General features: G+C 37.3%; 1 non-coding gene across 1 annotated transcript; it reads right to left on the bottom strand.

Moving 5' to 3' along the window:
- Positions 1–9,663: 9,663 nt before the first annotated feature.
- Positions 9,664–9,770, bottom strand: LOC124554780. The gene has a single exon (XR_006968449.1). It is a non-coding gene; the product is annotated as a U6 spliceosomal RNA (small nuclear RNA).
- Positions 9,771–21,316: the final 11,546 nt, after the last annotated feature.

The following is a 21,316-nucleotide window of genomic DNA, read 5'->3' on the forward strand; positions in this document are numbered from 1 at the left end:
GTGACTACAGACTTTTTCTTGTATTCTGTGACTTCTGTAGTATTTGTTTAAACCTATTTGCTACCTGACTGTGGTCAATAAAGATGACTATATTAGAATAAATACAGTTTTTAAAACATTTTAATTAGGCTGCTTTTTTGCCTGTTTGGTACAAATTTTACAACTGCTTTCAAACTAACTTTCCAATCAGCTAGAGACTTGAAACTTTGAACACAACTCAGAACTGAATGACCTCTTTGGTGTGTCATGAAGGGTACTCTTGCTATTTCCCCTTTTCCTATTCCGATCATGAATGTTCCGCAGTAAGAAAGATTGCTGGTAAGCCCCCAAGTGAGCTTGACTCCCTATAATTTTTACCTTAAAGGTCTTTTCACATGCTATATGTAGGAGGAAGCAATACATCAATGGGCTCAGGTGAAGGAAAACTGAAATAACCAGATATTTACCAAGTGTTTCTATTGTAATCTCATCAAAATATTTGAAATCGACTGAAAAATTTTGCACTCACAAGAGTAAAAAGAAGTAAATAATTATTTAAACAAAAAACTTTTTAATATACAGTAACACTTTTTAAAACAGACTAAGAAGTATAAAATAATTTCTCCTAACTCCATACATATTCATAATGCCATACAGATAGCCCTGGAAATTTGTGATTGTAAATTTTTAAGAGCTAGGACCATACTTGTAAAATTAAAAAAAAATAATAATAATGGGGTGGATGCAGTGGATAAAAGTAAGAAGTGTAGAGCGAAGCTGTCATTCAGAAAAATTGCACAACAGCTAATATCATTTGCACTGCAATAAAATTACTAGTTACTTAGATGGACTATTCATAGATCACAGATGTAATGTATTACATGCACACCATGTTTTTTGTTTCAGTTTTAGAAGTACTGTACTGATAGCTATTAAAAATTCACAAGCAGGAAGTTTCATTACAACATTTTTGAGGTTAGAAATCTGTATGGCGCTAGGAGAAATTATTTTATAATTTTTTAAAAATGTGGCACATTAAACAGATTTTTTATTCTATTGAGATCTTTATCTCGAAAATTAAGAGTGCATCAGCCTTTCTTAAGAACACAGATTTGTTTAATCTGCTAAACTTTCCTCTTTATGCACAGCTTTTATTGTTTTGCAATAGAATATTTGTGTTTTATTAAGGCTGGTGCAAAAATGACAGTACCGCTAATGAAATTAAGTCGACCAAAAACATGAGACAGTTCAGCCCACATTAGGAAAAGCAAGTGGAACAGAATTCATGTGCACTTCCAAAAAATGGGAACTGAGAATGTGTGATAGTGACAGCACAAATTCTCTTATTCAGGTATACAGTCATGATGACTCTCTTCATCTGTAAATCAGTGCTTCTGTCATCAGTCTCTATGCTTGTAAATGATTCATTGTTGAACTAAAGGTGTTAAAAGCAATATTTGCAGCGATGTAGGGAAGTAGGTCATACAACTCTTTTAATTTGTGATCCAAAAGGGGATAAATGTTATGTCTAGGTGCAAGTTCTTCTGCTAATTACAGTTATTGTATTTTTCTTTGGTTCATGTATGATATTTCTGGAGAAAAGGTGTTCTTTTGCCATACTGATCCTTGAATATCTGTACTGCAGTTCATCGACATTATTTTCATCAAACAGGAATTATTTCCCTCTGTGTTAACTTTGTTATAAGAATTTTTTTGTATGATTCTTGAATTTCTCCTGACGTATTTGATAATCAAAATATCCATGGGTGTACTGCCGGTCTACAGTGTCCAACGGGCACAATATTTCGGCGCGACATTTATGAGTACCGAAATATTGTGCCCGTTGGGACACTGTAGACTGGCAGTACACCCGTGGATATTTTGATAATTTTTTTGTACACTATTGTCTTTCAACAAATACTTTGAATAGTAAAGCATTTCTGTTCTGATTATCTTACAGTTTTTTTTTTCTTTTTTTTTTAGGGACCATTTGTATCACCTCGTATCAAGAAACTTCACTTACTTTGTAAATTCTTTCTGTTTCTGTGTTACTCTAATAAACAGGTTTATTGCAATGTTTTCTTTGTTATAAAAAGAGAAAATTATTTGTTTACCACCTCTGCTGCCACTATTTCACTCCAAATATCAGTCACTGGACGATTTTCTACCTAAATTGTCACATATATGATCAACCTAAATGACCAATTTTTTTTAATTTTTATTTTTTTAATGAAGTAACAGCACAAAAATCAGATGGGTATGTTGTTCTTGTGGTCTTCAGTCCTGAGACTGGTATGATGCAGCTCTCCATGCTACTCTATCCTCTGTAAGCTTCTTCATCTTCCAGTACCTACTGCAACCTACATCCTTCTGAATCTGCTTGGTGTATTCATCTCTTGGTCTCCCTCTATGATTTTTACTCTCTACACTGCCCTCCAATACTAAATTGGTGATCCCTTGATACCTCAGAACATGTCCTACCAACCGATCCCTTCTTGTAGTCAAGTTGTGCCACAAACTTCTCTTCTCCCCAATCCTATTCAACACCTCCTCATTAGTTACGTGATCTACCCATCTAATCTTCAGCATTCTGCTGTAGCACCACATTTCGAAAGCTTCTACTCTCTTCTTGTCTAAACTATTTATGGTCCATGTTTCACTTCCATACATGGCTACTCTCCATACAAATACTTTCAGAAACGACTTCCTGACACTTAAATCTATACCCGATGTTAACAAATTTCTCTTCTTCAGAAACGCTTTCCTTCCATTTGCCAGTCTACATTTTATATCCTGTCTACTTCGACCATCATCAGTTATTTTGCTCCCCAAATAGCAAAACTCCCTTACTACTTTAAGTGTCTCATTTTCTAATCTAATACCCTCAGCATCACCCGACTTAATTTGACTACATTCCATTATTCTCGTTTTGCTTTTGTTGATGTTCATCTTATATCCTCCTTTCAAGACACTATCCATTCCGTTCAACTGCTCTTCCAAGTCCTTTGTTTCTCTGACAGAATTACAATGTCATCGGCAAACCTCAAAGTTTTTATTTCTTTTCCATGGATTTTAATACCTACTCCGAATTTTTCTTTTGTTTCCTTCACTGCTTGCTCAATATACAGATTGAATAACATCGGGGAGAGGCTACAACCCTGTCTCACTCCCTTCCCAACCACTGCTTCCCTTTCATGCCCCTCAACTTTTATAACTGCCATTTGGTTTCTATACAAATTGTAAATAGCCTTTCGCTCCCTGTATTTTACCCCAGCCACCTTCAGAATTTGAAAGAAATTATTCCAGTCAGCATTGTCAAAAGCTTTCTCTAAGTCTAGAAATGCTAGAAACGTATGTTTGCCTTTCCTTAATCTAGCTTCTAAGATAAGTCGTAGGGTCCGTATTGCCTCACGTGTTCCAATATTTTTACGGAATCCAAACTGATCTTCCCCTAGGTCGGCTTCTACTGATTTTTCCATTCGTCTGTAAAGAATTTGCGTTAGTATTTTGCAGCCGTGACTTATTAAACTGATCAAGGACTAGATCTGCACCTTTTACAATCTCCTATTTTTTCTCTCTGTCCCTTAGTAACTCTCTTGAATCAGATCAGTATGTAAGTTCCCTTCATTCTCCTTCTCCTTACAATCTCCCATTTGAATCAGTAGAGCACTGTATTACCATGAAGTATGAGATGGAAGACAGTTACCAAAATTTGCCAATGACATGCAAACATATAGATATTACACTTTTGCTTTGACCGTATTCTTGGTAGAGCCAGTACATGCTGTAATATGCAAGTTCAGTGAGAAGGTGTTCTTTGAAATGTCTGGGATAGGAAAACAAATTTAGTACCACGAAAATATGCATTGAGTGGTGATGTGAGGTAATACGCTAACAGCTAGGCTAACTTCAGTCTCTTAGAGCATTTGCAACTGAGGCTTCAGTCCCAAAACTAGTAAAGACAAAACAGATAAACAATTAGTGACCTGTAGAAAGTTTATTTTCTGAAATGAGAGACTTATGTTTGCTGTGGCCTTTCTCAAGTCATACCTTTAAATCTCATTTTAACCACAATAACTCTCACATAGTTTAGTGTCAAAGAAATGATATTAAGAAACATTCAACAGGCTTCCAGTTTACGCTGCAGGGAATGTGTATGTGGAAAATATCCGCTGGACTACATTCTTCTTTTTACAGTTCGGGCTGACTATTCTCCCGCAACATCCCTTGACCCCTCCCCCAGATGTATGTTTTTCCATTAAAGTGATTTTGAGTTTCTGGAGTACGTTTAAAAACTGTTGCGAGAATGTTGTCTTATTACCTCTTACCACACTTCCCTCTGCAGTTGCATGGTGCTGCCACACAGTTGGCTGCTGTTATTTTCCCTTTCGTCTTAACAAACCAAGCTCTTTTTCCTGTGATGCATCTACAGATACTGACGCCTGAGGGCTACCAGTACCTTCAAAAAGGAATAATCACAATAGTTATACCTCTGTTTCTGGTGGTTCTGCATTGTGTAGTAACTAACCTTCAGGATAAAGTGATGGTCAGAATATCGGATAGTCTGGTATGTAGCATTCTTTACTTTTGCCTTTCACAGTAAGACATGATGTCTGCTGGTCATATGATATGATATTACATTCAAAGAAATTCGGGTAGTACGTAAAGGCTGTTAGTGGCACTAAAGTTAGTGTCCAGTCATTCATGGACAACACAGGAAATGAAATTGAGAGCATCAAAGCAAAAGCAGAAAGGTTTAACTCTGTTGTTTTTTATTCCTTTAAAAGGAAAACCCAGGAGTATTGCCCCCATTTAATTCTTGTACCACTGAAAAGATGAGTGAAATAGATATTAGTGTCAGTGACGTTGAGAAACAGCTGAAATCGTTAAAACTGATCAAAGCCCTAGTGCCCAAAGGAATCCCAATCCGATTCTATACCCAATTTGGGATTCAGTCAGCCTCTGTTAACTGTAGTCTACTTTAGAGCCTTCAAACAAAAAATGGTGCGTAGTAGCTGGGAGGAATCACAGAAGAAGAAGGGTAGCAGAAGCTATCCACAAAACTGCCATTCAATGTCCTTGACATCCATTTGTTGTAGAATCGTAGAACATATTTTGAGCTCAAGCATAATGAGGTGTCTTCGGCAGAACAACCTCCATGCCGACCAGCATGGATTTCGAAAACATAGATCATGTGAAACCTAACTGACGCTTCTCTACATGACATCCTGAAAGCCATGGTTGAAGCCCATCAAGTATATGCAGTCTCTCATGATTTCCAAACAAGTTTTTGACTCAGTACCACACCTACACTTATTATGAAAAGTACAATCATACGGAATATCATATGAAATTTTGTGACTGGATTGAGGATTTCTTGGTAGGAAGGACACAGCATATTAATTTGGATGGAGAGTCATCAATACATGTAGAACTGGCTTTGGCTGTACCCAGAGCCACATTAAGACAGGTGCAATACATGCAGTTGCATAGGGTGGCAAAATTTTTGGGGCTGTAAATGTTGCCATAATTATTTTTTTTTTTTTCAGATGTAATTTTGATGTTCATTGCATCAGTATTCAGGTATTCAATAATTTATTAGCAAAGTGTTGACAAATATTTGTCCAGTAATTTAACTCATTTTTCACTACTCCACCTACAAACCTCTTCCATGTATGAGCACATTAAAGCTCTGTCAGATAGGGAGCGTGAAACCTGCGTGGGCACCCACTGTGGTTTCTGTGTTGCTCACTACAGCATCATCCCGGTCAAACATGAGGTGGGTGCCCATACTAGACTGCCCTTGCCTGCAGCATGGAGCTGGCAGGTTATAATTTTCTATAAATGTATTTTTTTTTACAGTATGTTACACTGTCTTTGAAAATGTAATGAAAAAGATGGCAACAAGGACAGAAATTTACGCAAGTGTACATCAACAGTAGTGTTCTTTGTTTATATATAAATGCACAGTTTTATGAATATTGTAGTGTACAATGCAGTTCTGTTGAAATATTAATGTGCTTGCACAAGCTAGTGGTGCCATTGATAGAATTTAAGCTACAAATGTGCCGCTTTGACAACAGCTTCTGCAAACACCGATTGGAAGTTTATAAGCCTTAAAAAGACTCCTCGCTCTTGAGTGGTACATCAAAGGCATTTTCCACCACATGATGTGCACTGCATATTCAGTTATTGAGAATTGCTTTTTCATGAGGGATGGATGTTTCTGCCTGACAGTGGTTTCACAGGTAGAATACATTTCCCCCCCTTGCATTCACAAAAAAAGGCAGAGTTTTCAAAACTTTTGCTCTCACAGTGTCTGCCATGCCTGTCCACATTGATAACCATGGAGTTGCAATCATGATCAATTACTGCAAGCAGGACAACTGAAAACAAGTTTTTGTAACAAAAATAATTTGAGCCATTGTTTTTAGGACACTTTCTTTCCTTCACACTTCCCATCTATGCTTCCAGTGCTGTTTGGAAATTGCCACCGTTCTATCAACCCATCTCAAATTTCTTCCAAACTTCCTCTGCTGGTTGAGGTAAATGCAGTGTTTGTAAAACATTGTACAGTTCTTGACACACACATTCGACTAAGCTGGAGAGAGTTGTCCTTCCCACACAGAATGAAAAAGTGATAGTGTAGTGTGAATCATCGCAAGTGGCCAAATATCTGGAAGAACATGTACTATTTGTTGCTAATAAATGCATCTTATGAAATAAAATAATTTACATGTCCCTTGAATGATTAGTGAGGATTTTCAAGCAAAATGGAAAAAATCTATGAGACTTCTATAGCAAATACTTAAAATTTGTAAAGGGAGGCAAAGGTTCAGCCAAGAAGTATTAGAATTGGCCATGGGCTGGTCATTTTGAGTTTCTTCCTGACACATTGTCACCACATCATACATCATCAAATGTTGAAGCGTCAGAGGAACCATTTCCTGATGATGAGGATTGAGAGGAAGACATGTAATCGCATCTGTAATGTCAGTACATCCTGTGAAAAAGCCAAAACAAAAAGAAATAAGTGAAGACATAGTTGCAGTCAGAAATTATCAACACACCAGAGACAGTAACAGGAGAGAGAAGGGTGAGTTCAACCATCTGATAAATTACTTTCGAGTTAAGCACCCTCATTCAAGCCACTCCCAGCTTGAACACAAACTCATTTAAAAATGCAGCTGGCACAGTATTTGTAGAGATTGAACTTGCAATATTAAACAATGAAACACCACCACATCTATTTGAATTCTCAAATCCAAAAAGTGAGAAGGAAGAAATTTCTCTTACTTTTGCAGTATTTCGGAAAAGGCCAGTTAAATCATCTCATGTATTTGGGGCTGACTAAATTTCACCTTTAAATGAAGTAATTTTGCTTAGGGTATTAAACTGTAATGATTTTCTTTGTGTTTTTACCATTTACAGGCCGCTTGAAAATTCCCGTAACAAACTTCTAGGATTTGTAGAGGGTAGTGTGTACATAATATTCTGAATATGAATCCATGTCTGGAAACATACTGTTTCTGTTCTACAGCAGTTTCAGTTTAGATTTTTAACTCATTCACTTCTGCAAGAGGAACTGAATTAGGCATGATGCAGTACAATTATTAGACAACAATTCAATAGGAAACTTAACGAAACATTCATTTAAAAAACAAAAAAAAAGGGCACGCTATATGTACATGCAGAACATTACTGATCCAATATGACAATGTCTTGATGTTGCGACTACCGAAGTTATTACAGACATTGTGCCTATGAATACGTTCTGGTACATACTCCCTATCCGATCTGGTGTCTCTTCAATTTCTAATGCAGTGGCCAGAGCTCATACCAGTAGATCTTCCTCTGTCTCTACAGGAGTTTCTTAGCAAGGCAGATGTTAAGTGACATCAGGTGACCATCTGATGTAGCACACGTCATCCTGTCTGCTGTATTGCACACCAGGGGAAGCAACTCAGAGATTTTTCTGTTTCCCACAGGAGACGTGCATGTGTTACACATCTGAATTAAAACCACTGTTGTACTGTTTCCTGGCACTGGTACCTGTTCAAAATGTCACATACTCAGTCCCCTCTACAAATTCAAGAAGTTTGTAACAGGAATTTCTGAACGCCCTGTATTATGTCCAAGTTCGTTGTTACTGTGGTAAAATTCAGTAAAAGGGCTATTGAAGAGTAGTAGATTTTTACTATTTTTGAATATTTGACTTGCACATGTGTTTTGTGTTGTATGCTATTTAAACACTTCAGCAAACTTCATAACTGAAGTTACACAGCTAATTGTTCGTACTCCGTAAACAAATATAGCAATGCTGAAGTTTAGGAACAGAGGACCTAAAATAAACTACTGCTCAGGGCTGGCACACACCCTAAATTTGGTCCAGGGTGTACCCCAAGCATGAGTGATGCATCCCTTCCTGTTCCTGATGTATGTTACTGACCTTGCGTACGATATTAATAGTAAACTAAGAATTTTCACGTATGATATACTTATCTACAATAAATACAGTCAAAATGAAGCTGCAAAATATTCACTCAGACTTTCACAAGATTTCAAAATGGTGCTAAGATTGTCAGCTAGATTTAAATGTCCATAAATGTAAAATAGAGCGCTTCAAAAAACAATAAAAACATAGTAGCCTATGAATATAATATCAGTAAGTCACAGTTGAATCAGTAAACTCATACATGGGAGTAACACATAGTGAAGAATGAAATGGAAGCATCACATAAGCTCAGTTGTGGGTAAAGGAAATAGCAGATGTCAGTTTACTATTAGAATACTACGGAAATACAATCGGTCTACAAAGGAAATTGGTTACAAATCACTTCTGCTACCCAACCTAGAATACTACTCAAGTGTGTAGGACCCACACCGCTACCAAAAAGGACTAGCACAGGATTTTGAATGTATACAGCGAAGGGCAGCAAGAATGGTCAGAGGTTTGTTTGACATGCAGGAGAGTATATAGATGGGTGAAAAAACTGAAATGGTAGACTCTCGAAGTTAGATGGGAATTATCCAGAGAGAGTCTACTACCAAAGTTTCAAGAAGTGGATTTAAATGAAATATTGCTCCCTTTGGGATCGTGAGGACGAGTGTAAATTAATTACAGCATGCACATAGGAATTTTGGCAGTAATTCTTCCCGTGCCCCCCACCTGAATGGAATAAGCCCTAATAATTGGTACAGATGAAGGTACCCTCTGCCATGCATTTCACAGTGGTTCGCAGAGTACAGATAAATGTAGGCACTGATGACCAACTGGAAAAGCCCTCCAAAAGTTCAGCACTGCTACAATTGTTGGGGCCGCACATTTCTGATAAATCATGGCGACATTGACTCGTCTTGCAATATACGTGAAAATAGGAGCCAGAGCAAATCTGAATATTAGCTGTGTCGGATATATCTGCACTCTGCCGTTAGTGGTGCGATGTGCAAACTCGTTAGGTGCACTCGCGAGTGCCTGAATGGGGCGTGATGTGATTACTTTTCTTTTCCGAACCACCTCGCGCATTAATTAATGATGTAACAGTGCCACTAATAACTCGTACAGATTGGAATTTGTCGCTTGCAGGCTTACGGAGTACAGGTAATGAACAGATTTATTTGGTTTTGAGTAAATTTGATTTGTAGATCTTATTGACAGGGAAAAGTTTGTCACTGGGTTCAAGAAAAAATGTGGAACGCTTCACGATTTTGCGTGTCATCCTTGCGCAGGGGCCATGCTAATCTTCTCTGTATCGTTCCAATTTTAGTATATGTACCGCCGAAGCGAGTACGAAATACTGCCCTCAAAGCGATGTATATATAGTTACACACCAGTGTCAAAACTATCTTCTAATAGCTGTGTCTTATGGCGTATTGTAACTTCTATAATATGATGCAGTTTGGCTGAATTCCTAACCTATTTGCTGCTATGGCCCTAGTCTAGGCTGATGCTGTGCAAAGTTTTCACATTTTATTTTTCACGCGGTAAAAAAAAGACACTTTTCTGTAGAAACGTTCCCGTACATTTACAAGCACAACTGTTGAGACCGCCATCTAGCAGTAGTCTCCGGAGTTGAGCTCTCGTAGCTGACTATTAACTCTCGCGGGTCCTTTCGCATCGATGTTGAATTAGCAAGCCAGGAAAGCGTAAGTAAAATTACGGGCATCAATAAAGACCCTTCGGTATGTGCAAGTGCTACAAATTCGGCAAAACTGACAAAGCGTAATTTAATTTTCATCACGTTACTGTTCTGTGCTGCCATCTGCGGGCCACAACACATACCGTGACAGTGACGTGCTCACTTCATTCAAATTCCGTGCAACAGCTGATCGGAATGGAAAATACACGGATATTACGAAATTGTATTATAAAACCGACGACGGATAGAAAATACAAGTTGACACTTGAACCCGTTAATTCGCTTTGGATTCGTTACTCTTTACTACGAAACAAATAAAACAAAAGGAAACGGAATGTGACAACCAGACGTAAACTACACGCTTCTAATTCGAAATGATTGCTTTCCTTTGTTGTAATGACCCAAAATGCTCATTGAAAACTAAATTTTATTCATGTATTATTCTAATTTAGCATATTATGAATGTTGTTAGGCATATGGTTTCATGTTACATGTAATAATATTTTGTTTATGGACATATAAGTGTAAATTTTTTTCATGTCCTACTTTCTATGTAACGGAATGTATGGCAAATCCTATATCATTTTTATAATGATGAGATACAAGGCAGATGGCAGTTACAAGAGTCGAGGGACATGAAAGGGAAGCAGTGGTTGGGAAGGGAGTAAGACAGGGTTGTAGCCTGTCCCCGATGTTGTTCAATCTGTATATTGAGCAAGCAGTAAAGGAAACAAAAGAAAAATTCGGAGTAGGTATTAAAATTCATGGAGAAGAAATAAAAACTTTGAGGTTCGCCGATGACATTGTAATTCTGTCAGAGACAGCAAAGGACTTGGAAGAGCAGTTGAATGGAATGGACAGTGTCTTGAAAGGAGGATATAAGATGAATATCAACAAAAGCAAAACAAGGATAATGGAATGTAGTCTAATTAAGTCGGGTGATGCTGAGGGAATTAGATTAGGAAATGAGGCACTTAAAGTAGTAAAGGAGTTTTGCTATTTGGGGAGCAAAATAACTGATGATGGTCGAAGTAGAGAGGATATAAAATGTAGGCTGGCAATGGCAAGGAAAGCGTTTCTGAAGAAGAGAAATTTGTTAACATCGAGTATTGATTTAAGTGTCAGGAAGTCATTTCTGAAAGTATTCGTATGGAGTGTTGCCATGTATGGAAGTGAAACATGGACGATAAATAGTTTGGACAAGAAGAGAATAGAAGCTTTCGAAATGTGGTGCTACAGAAGAATGCTGAAGATTAGATGGGTAGATCACATAACTAATGAGGAAGTATTGAATAGGATTGGGGAGAAGAGAAGTTTGTGGCACAACTTGACCAGAAGAAGGGATCGGTTGGTAGGACATGTTCTGAGGCATCAAGGGATCACCAATTTAGTATTGGAGGGCAGCGTGGAGGGTAAAAATCGTAGGGGGAGACCAAGAGATGAATACACTAAGCAGATTCAGAAGGATGTGGGTTGCAGTAAGTACTGGGAGATGAAAAAGCTTGCACAGGATAGAGTAGCATGGAGAGCTGCATCAAACCAGTCTCAGGACTGAAGACCACAACAACGAGATACAAGGATGCTAAGTAAATAAATAAATACATTGCCTACTAATATTCCTGTAAAACAAAGATACACGTTAAAAGGACGAGATTTATTTATCTTTTCCCGTGTGAAACAATGGTGTTAATAATTAAATTGGGTTGAACCAAGAGTAGAAGCTAGATTTGTAATAATAGTATGACTATTCATACTTAATCATGCTGTGTATAGGTTTGTGAATTTAGTTGAAAATAATTGAACATTGTGTGTTGTAATTTTGGATCATTAACGGATTTCCATTTTGTTTAATAAACCAGCGTGATTTCTTTGGTGTATTAGGACCACAGAAAAGTGTAAAAAGTTCATTGGTTTATGGACTGGCAATGTGAAATAATAAAGTATGTTCACTATATTTTGAACGTAATATAATACAGCATGAATGCCAAAATATAGTATGTAAATGTAATATATCTCTCAAAGATATATTCTCCACTATGTAAAACATAAGCCAGATAGTTGGTAAAGATATTTTGCACAGAACTTGGTGTGTATAGACAACAAGCTAACAATGTGTGGAAAAACAGTCTGTTTCTGACTAGTAGAAATGAAGTAGTCTCAATAGATCAATTAGCATGTGTTACCTGTTTCAGGAAGAGAGGTGAGTTCCTTTGATAAATCCTTTGTGCATTCAGAAACCTTGTAATTCAGCTGTTTCATTAACTCTCACTTAGTTGTGGTGAGATAACACTGGCATCTTACATATTGTTCTTACTGAGAGGAACATTTTGTGTTGAACGGCACCAAAATTATTGTTTTCAGTCTGTTAAACACAATACCTCAATAAAACTACCATTAATGCCGATAACACTGAATGTATACTAAACATTGCAAAATGCTTCAGATTTGTGGCATTACCATGAGTTTTGAAATATGAGTAATTTAACCAAATTTGGTTTCTTCTAACCAAGTTAATGTTTGCTATGTTTCACAATGATAATGTTGGCATCAAATTCCGCACAGCAAGTTTAAAACACCTATTCATTAACACACAGTATGCACAAAATGTTCCCTCCGGCACTTCCTGCCCAATGTAACAGAGGCTGCTGATCATTTTACATCCAGGATAATGTTGGGCTTGCATTTGATCTTAGCATTAGACACTGTTGGTGCTGGTGAGTTAACCACTGGCTGTTCAGTTTGTTGATAATGCAACGGAATATGGCAGATACCAGTAAAGACTACAGGAAAGTTGAAAACTGGGATACCAGTTGAATATTTAAGTTCAGTGTAAGGGACCATTCCATTTTTTGGATATCCAACTTAGGCCCACCAAGAGCTGTAGCAAGTTTTATCTTAGCAAAAGCAACAAGTCAGTGCTTGAAGAGTGTAATGTGAAGTAAAGTTCAGAATCTAAAAAAGCAATAGTTCTCTTAACTGTGGCTTGAGATAGCATACCCTTAATTCAAAGGATGTAGAATTGTAACTATGCAACTGAATATGTAAATGAAAAATAAATATTCTTTTTTTACAAAAAGAATGATAATTAATTAATTTATTTACTTATGTATTCATTGAGGGATCATTTCACAGTGATGATGAACTTGTCATTATACAATGTAAAGAAATAGCTCAAAACACACACACATAGAATATAGAAGTATGATTTTAACGGGATAGGACAGGTGGTCGGCAGTGATCTTGATGAAGGAACTATTCATCACTGCACACACTAAGGACACCCACTGCTGACTCCTGGACCGTGAACAAGTACATCTCCATGTCCTCTCTGTTCACCTGGAAAAATTGAGTCACTCAGTATGAGTGAGGTGTTGAACTCGGAAGACTGACAAATCATTGCTGTAATGCATGACACATTTCAGCACATGACTTTCTTGTAAAAGCGTAACCATGTATTGATGTGTGACAGGCTGTTGTAGTTATATTCTCTCTAAACACTTTTGTGAGTCCTATAGAGCAATCTTTAATTGAGTCATATACATTACTTATGAATAATGTTTTAGCTGCATTTTTAAACTAGTCTGTTTCAGTAATTCTCCTTGGGAAATTTATCATACAATTTTATTCCCCAATATAAGGTGATGTTTTAAGTTTATTGTTTGTTTTTACTTGGTGAATGTGAGTCGAAACTGGCTCTTGTTCCACACGTACATAAAGAAGTGTAATTGAAATACTTAGTAATATTTTCCTTGATATGCACAGGAGCTTGATAGGTTTACTCACTTAGTGCCATAAGAATAACCAGTTTCTTTTTAGATCTCTTTGCAATGAACCTGAACCTGACCACTACCTCTAGTTATTATTCTTATGACCCTTTTCTGCAGTATGAAAACTGTGTCCATCATTTGTGACTTCAGTCTCAAGAAAAGAATCCCATAGCTAAGAACTAATTGTATGTTGCATTAGTATGTCACTCCAAGAAATTGGCTGTTACCAACTGATCATAAAACCCATGATGATGAAACCCAAAGAGCATAACACAATGATGATGTCCTTTTTGCCAGCATCTTTCTGTGTTCATACAAACGTATAATGACAATCAGTATTCACCCTTAAAAACTTCAGGTTTGTTAGATAACTTATAGATTTATCATCTATGTTTAATGCAACAGAGTGGTCTTCTTCATTATGATGAAGAGCATGCTGTTTGTTTTCTGTTTATTCAGTGTTAATTTATTACATGCTGTCCAGTTGTAAACATCGATAATGGTTTCATTTGCTTCCTCTAATAGGGGTTCTAGTATTTTATCAGTGACAATGATGTTGCTGTCATCAGCAGAGAGACCTTTTTCTCCACATCTTACACTGTTTGGAAAGTCATCATTGACTGTCAATTATGTGTCATGAGTTTTGTCTTGGTGCAAATATTGCATGTTTGCTGGTGGTCTCCAGTTGTATCTAGTGTAAAACCAATAAACCTGAAGATAACTGACAAGAATTTCAATACTGAAATTTTGTTATCCCAAAATTTTGGAAATTTCTACCATCTTTAATCCTAAATAGGACAAGTGTCAACTTCTTCCTTTAGCAAAGAGTCTATAGAAGTAATAGATGAAAATCAAAACTGGACTGAGCATGTAACTGCAAAATGCAAGGAGGCATCAGCATCTCTCCATGTCCTACAAAAATATAAAAAGCCTTTCCCTCTCTACATGAAAAAGAAACTTGTTGAAACACATATACTTCCAATTATTGACTACAGTGGGGTTAAATTGCTGTGACTTTCCCAGGGGACCTCATGTCAGCTGGAACCAGTTATGAATGCATGCGTGTGATGTACTCGTATCTGTAACATGTGACTCATTGATTATATTTCACCATCATATAAACATCTCCATTGCCAGATGGCATTTAATGACACATCTAACTAAAGAAACAGTAATGATTTCCATTGTCCCTGTACACACTTGTTGCCCTTTACATCCTTCTTTCTAACCAGATTTTCCTCTTTTCCCAGTGCTCTTTGCTGGTACAGTCTACTTAAATTTCCCTTCCTCAGAACTCACTGTGTCAAAAGATATCAGTTTTGTACAAATATAAATTCTTTTAATATCTAATACAGGAAAATTAAAAAGACCTCTGGAGAAAAGGGAACCAGTTGTATGAATGTCAAGAGCTCAGATGGAAATACAGTTCTAAGCAAAGAAGGGAAGGCAGAAAGAGGGAAGGAGTATATTGAGGTTCAAATGGCTCTGAGCACTATGGGACTTAACAGTATATTGAGGGTTTGTACAAGGGCAATGTACTTCAGGGCAATATTATGTAGACGAATGAGGACGTAGATGAAGATGAAATGGGAGATATTATTCTATGGGAAGAGTTTGACTGAGCACTAAAAGACCTAAGTCGAAACGAGGGCCTGGGAGTAGACAACATTCCATTAGAACTATTGATAGTCTTGGGAGAGCCAGGCATGACAAAACTGTATCATCTGGTTTGCAAGATGTATGAGACAGATGAAATACCCTCCGACTTCAAGAGAAGTATAATAATTCCAATCCCAAAGAAAGCAGGTGTTGACAGGTGTGAAAATTATTGAACTATCAGTTTAATAAGTCACGGCTTCAAAATACTAACATGAATTCCTTACAGACGAATGGAAAAACTGGTAGAAGCCGACCTCAGGTAAGATCAGTTTGGATTCCATAGAAATGTTGGAACACGTGAGGCAATATTGACCCAACAACTTATCTTAGAAGATAGATTAAGGAAAGCCAAACATACATTTCTAGCATTTGTAGACTTAGAGAGAAAGCTTTGGACAATGTTGACTGGAATACTCTCTTTCAAATTCTGAAGATAGCAGGGGTAAAATAAAGAGAGCAAAAGTCGATTTACAGTTTGTACAGTAACCAGGTGGCAGTTATAAAGAGTCGAGGGGCATGAAAGGGAAGCAGTGGTTGGGAAGGGAGTGAGATAGGGTTGTAGCCTATCCCCGATGTTATTCAATCTGTATATTGAGCAAGCAGTACAGGAAACAAAAGAAAAAATTGGAGTCTGAAGTAAAATCCATGGAGAAGAAATAAAAATTTGAAGTTTTCCAGTGACATTGTAATTCTGTCAGAGACAGCAAAGGACCTGGAAGAGCAGTTGGACAGAAGGGACAGTGTCTTGAATGGACGGCTGACGGAATTAGGTTAGGAAATGAAACACTTAAAGTAGTAGATGAGTTTTGCTATTTGGGGAGCAAAATAACTGATGATGATCGAAGTAGAGAGGATATAAAATATAGACTGGCTATGGCAAGGAAAGCGTTTCTGAGGAAGAGAAGTTAGTTAACATTGAGTATAGATTTAAGTGTCAGGAAGTCTTTTCTGAAAGTATTTGTATGGAGTGTAGCCATGTATGGAAGTGAAACACAGACGATAAATAGTTTGGACAATAAGAGAATAGAAACTTTCAAAATGTGGTGCTACAGAAGAGTGCTGAAGATTAGGTGGGTAGATCATGTAACTATTGAGGAGGTACTGAATAGAATTATGGAGAAGAGGAATTTGTGGCACAACTTGACTAGAAGAAGGGATCGGTTGGTAGGACATGTTCTGAGGCATCAAGGGATCACTTATTTATTATTGGAGAACAATGTGGAGGGTAAAAATCACAGAGGGAGACTAAGAGATGAATGCACTAAGCAAATTCAGAAGGATGTAGGTTGCAGTAGGCACTTGGAACTGAAGCACCTTGCACAGGATAGAGTAGCATGGAGAGCTGCATCAGACCAGTCTCTGGACTGAAGACCACAATGACATCATCATCAACAACAAAAACAACAACAACAACAACTACTACTACTACCATTACTATTGTCATTATTATTATTATCATTATCAGAACTCACTATATCAGAAAATATCTATTTGGACACCTATAAATTCTTTTTATATCTGCCCCAACAATATTATTGTCATTATTAATATTGTTACTGTCATTATTATTATCATTGGAAGCGGCAGTAGCAGAAGTGTTGCCTCTATTAACGTTATTAGCCCTTACTACTATTTATTCACATTGTCTCTTCAGACACTCAGATCATTTTGTTTTTCCAGAATGAAATTTCCACTCTGCAGCCGAGTGTGTGATGTTATGAACTTCCTGGCAGATTAAAACTTTGTGCTGGACTGAGACTTGAACTCGGGACCTTTGCCTTTCATGGGCAAGTGCCCTACCAACTGAGCTACCCAAGTGCGACTCACAACCTGTCCTCACAGCTTTATTTCTGCCAGTACCTCGTCTACTACCTTCCAAACTTCACAGTAGCTCTCCTGCGAACATTGCAGAAGTAGCACTCCTGGAAGAAAGGATATTGTGGAGAAATGGCTTAGCCACAGCCTGGGGGATTTTTCCAGAATGAAATTTTCACCCTGCAGCGGAGTGTGCACTATTATGAAACTTTCTGGCAGATTAAAGCTGTGTGCAAGATTGAGACTCGAACTTGGGACCTTTGCTTTTCACGGGCAAGTGCCCTACCATCTGAGCTACCAATGCACAACTCGACCCGTCCTCACAGCTCTACTTTCACGAGTACCTCATCTTGCCTGCGAAAGGCAAAGATCCCGAGTTCGAGTCTAAGTTCAGCACACAGTTTTAATCTGCCTGGAAGTTTCATTTTATTACAGTTTGCTATATTAAAATAGTTGTTATCTCTTAGATAACTGCAATGTAAAAAAAAGTATTGTCTGTGTGAAACACTGGTCTGATGTAAGAGAGGACTGGAAGACCCTAATCTGTTCATTTTAAATAAATAAATCTTAAGAACAGGATGAGACCAAATACACTAACTTGAGATTCTCATATCTTCATCTGTTTCTTGTCTGACAATTACATTACTAAAACTTTTATCATGAGCAGGTAAGTGAACTATTTCTAATTGTTGCACCGTGTTTTCCAGGAAAGACTGAAATCCCTCACTTTGTATTCCTCTTGCACCTAGTGCTTTAGTAGTATTTTAGGGTCAACAGAGTCAAAAGCCTTGACATATTAATACTTGTCAAGAACTTCAGAATGGTTCAAATGGCTCTAAGCACTATGGGACTTAACATCTGAGCTCATCAGTCCTACAGACTTATAATTACTTCAACCTAACTAACTTAAGGACGTCTCACACATCCATGCCCGGGGCAGGATTCGAACCTGCGCCCGTAGCAGCTGCGCAGTTCCGGACTGAAGTGCGAAGAACAGCTCGGCAATAGCGGCCAGCTAAGAGCTTCAAGTACCACATTTATGAACTGATGGTTGATATTGTACTTCCCCAATTTGAAAATAAAACTTTGCTTAATTAAAAAGGTTGTCTTTCTTTCATGTAACTCATTAATCTGTGTTTTATGATTAATCAGTTATTTTTGAGAATGCATACAGTAGTGTAACTGGCCTGTAGTGCCCAGACACGTCCGTAACAGACACACAGAGGAGAACAACTGTACTACCCCAAAACTGCTTCACAGTTAATAGCTCAAACATTGTCCTTACAAATACCCATATTTTACAGTTCCAAACAAATAATAATGACTTACAGGGATCACAAATAGAGATTAATGGGCATACAATGTATGTGCTGTATGTACGAAGTTCTTGGGTATCCAGGTGGATAATGAACTGAGGTGGCACAGGCATATGGATAACTTAACCAAAAAGTTCAGTTCTACCTGCCTTGCTCTGAGAAATATCTTTCACTGTCTTGATCTGCAGACAAGACTGCTAGCATAATTCCACCCAGTTCTATCCTATGGCACTGCAGCGAAGGTGAAAGTAGGAAACAATGGAAAATCCAGGATGGACTAATGACAATGCGATGAAAAGGATAGATAGCTACTCACCATGTAGGGAAGATGTTAAGATGCAGATAGATGCAACAAAAAGACTGTGAAACAAGTAAGCTTTCAGCCAAAAAGACCTGTTTCTGAATTAGACAAAACACTCTCTCTCTCTCTCTATCAGCCTCTTTCTAAGCAGTCACAGACAGTTGTTGTGTGTGGGTTGTCTAATTTAGTAAGAGGTGCTTTGGCTGAATGCTTACTTGTTTGACATTCCTTCTGTTGTGCCTATCCCCAACTCAACATCTCTGCTATATGGTGAGTAGCAATCTATCCTTTTCATAGCATTGTCAAAGGTGAAAGAAGTACTTAATGCTGCAAAGTGTGCAATAAGAGTGTTGCATGAAAATGATTACTGAGCATTATGCTGATGGTAGTATAGGAGGAAATTGCAGTGGCTTTTTCAAAGTAGCTTTTTCCTCTTAGTATACATATATAAACCAGACAAGAAATAACTTTCATAATCACCAGTTTTAGTAGATTATCACTTGTTATAATTTGTTGCTACAGCAACTGAAGGAAATAACCAGCAGTGATTTTTTTCTGCCTGTTACTATATAACCTGACACACACTGCATTGCTAAAGGATCACCTCCATGATGGAATTCACATAACGCAATGTGTGAATGAATGTTAAGCAGAATAAGAATAAGATTAACAGTAACAATAGGACAATGTCTGATCAAAGAGAAAAAAAACAGAAAATTAAAACAGATCACAAAGTAGGTAATACATTTGAAAAATGCTCGAAATCTGGCAGGGAATCTGTCACGTAGGAAAAAACTGTGCAAGGAAGCTAGAATTAGGATAATAGTTGTCAAAATAAGATTTTTCAGTCTGGTTAGAGGTGTTACTAGCAAAGTAAAGACCAACCATCAGATGTGTTTCATGAACTGACGTATTTCACATGTGTGTTGAAAGTACTGATACATTGTTTCCTGGATGTACAATGATGAATTGATCAGTTTCCCAAAGGAAGGTCTAATAAATATACAACTGTTCACATTGTGTGCTAGAAAATCTGTTGTTTTATATCTATTTCAGGGAATTTAATATAAACATTATCCCTGTGAAATCTAGCATGTGCTAACTTGTTTAGTATACATAATTCAAAGCAGATACTAAATTTAGTGAAGTGTTAGCACATATTCAGTACTATTGATATTAATGGTAGAATGTGATTTTGTGTTTAACAGACAGTAAATGCTATACATAATATCCCATGTGCCGTATCTCCATATGCAAGTAACACTTAATGAAACTATTGAATTATAGGGTATCTGAATGCAGATAAGAGCTATCAACAAGAAGTCTTCCATTATGGCACAGGCAAGACATTGCTACTTGAACTATTTAGGATACTTCATTTCAGCCAGACATCGACTGTCTTTCCACACATATTTGACTTATTATCTGTATACACCAAGTTCTGTACAAAATACCCTTTATCTATAGGTCATCAACATATTCTACGTTGCTTATATCTTATGTTGTGGAGAATTCATCATTGAGAGATATATTTAATTTATCAGCTACCTATTTGATATTCAGGCTGCATTATATTCTATTCAGTTTGCCATTTCGCTGTTGGCTATACATAACCCAATGAACATTCTAAACTTTTGTGTAGTTCTAATTAGTCAGTCACGCCGTTGAAAATTTAGGGATCCTATAAATGTGTTTTAGTTTTCTTGTCTATTCTGATGCAATTTCATAAATACATTATGAAGGGCAACATTTTAATTCCACTAGTACCGCACTAAATTACAAACTTAATTAAGGTACATTCCGTTATTAATGTATGAACCAGAAATCTTCACCCAAATTCAGAAATCTAACACAAGGTATCATTCAGTATAAACATCGGCCAACTATTATTGTAAACGTAACTCCCGCCTGAAGTTCAGTCCAATTTCAATTCAACACGATTATTCCACACGGTAAAAGGCACATAGATTTCGTTCTTTTATACGGATGGCTTAGATTTACAGAACCCGGAGTGGGCAAATACATTTCGAAGCAGAAGCGTGTAGTTTACGTCTGGTTGTCACATTCCGTTTCCTTTTGTTTTATTTGTTTCGTAGTAAAGAGTAACGAATCCAAAGCGAATTAACGGGTTCAAGTGTCAACTTGTATTTTCTATCCGTCGTCGGTTTTATAATACAATTTCGTAATATCCGTGTATTTTCCATTCCGATCAGCTGTTGCACGGAATTTGAATGAAGTGAGCACGTCACTGTCACGGTATGTGTTGTGGCCCGCAGATGGCAGCACAGAACAGTAACGTGATGAAAATTAAATTACGCTTTGTCAGTTTTGCCGAATTTG

The sequence above is a fragment of the Schistocerca americana genome, chromosome 1 (genome assembly GCF_021461395.2).
Source record: "Schistocerca americana isolate TAMUIC-IGC-003095 chromosome 1, iqSchAmer2.1, whole genome shotgun sequence".
Lineage (NCBI taxonomy): Eukaryota > Metazoa > Arthropoda > Insecta > Orthoptera > Acrididae > Schistocerca > Schistocerca americana.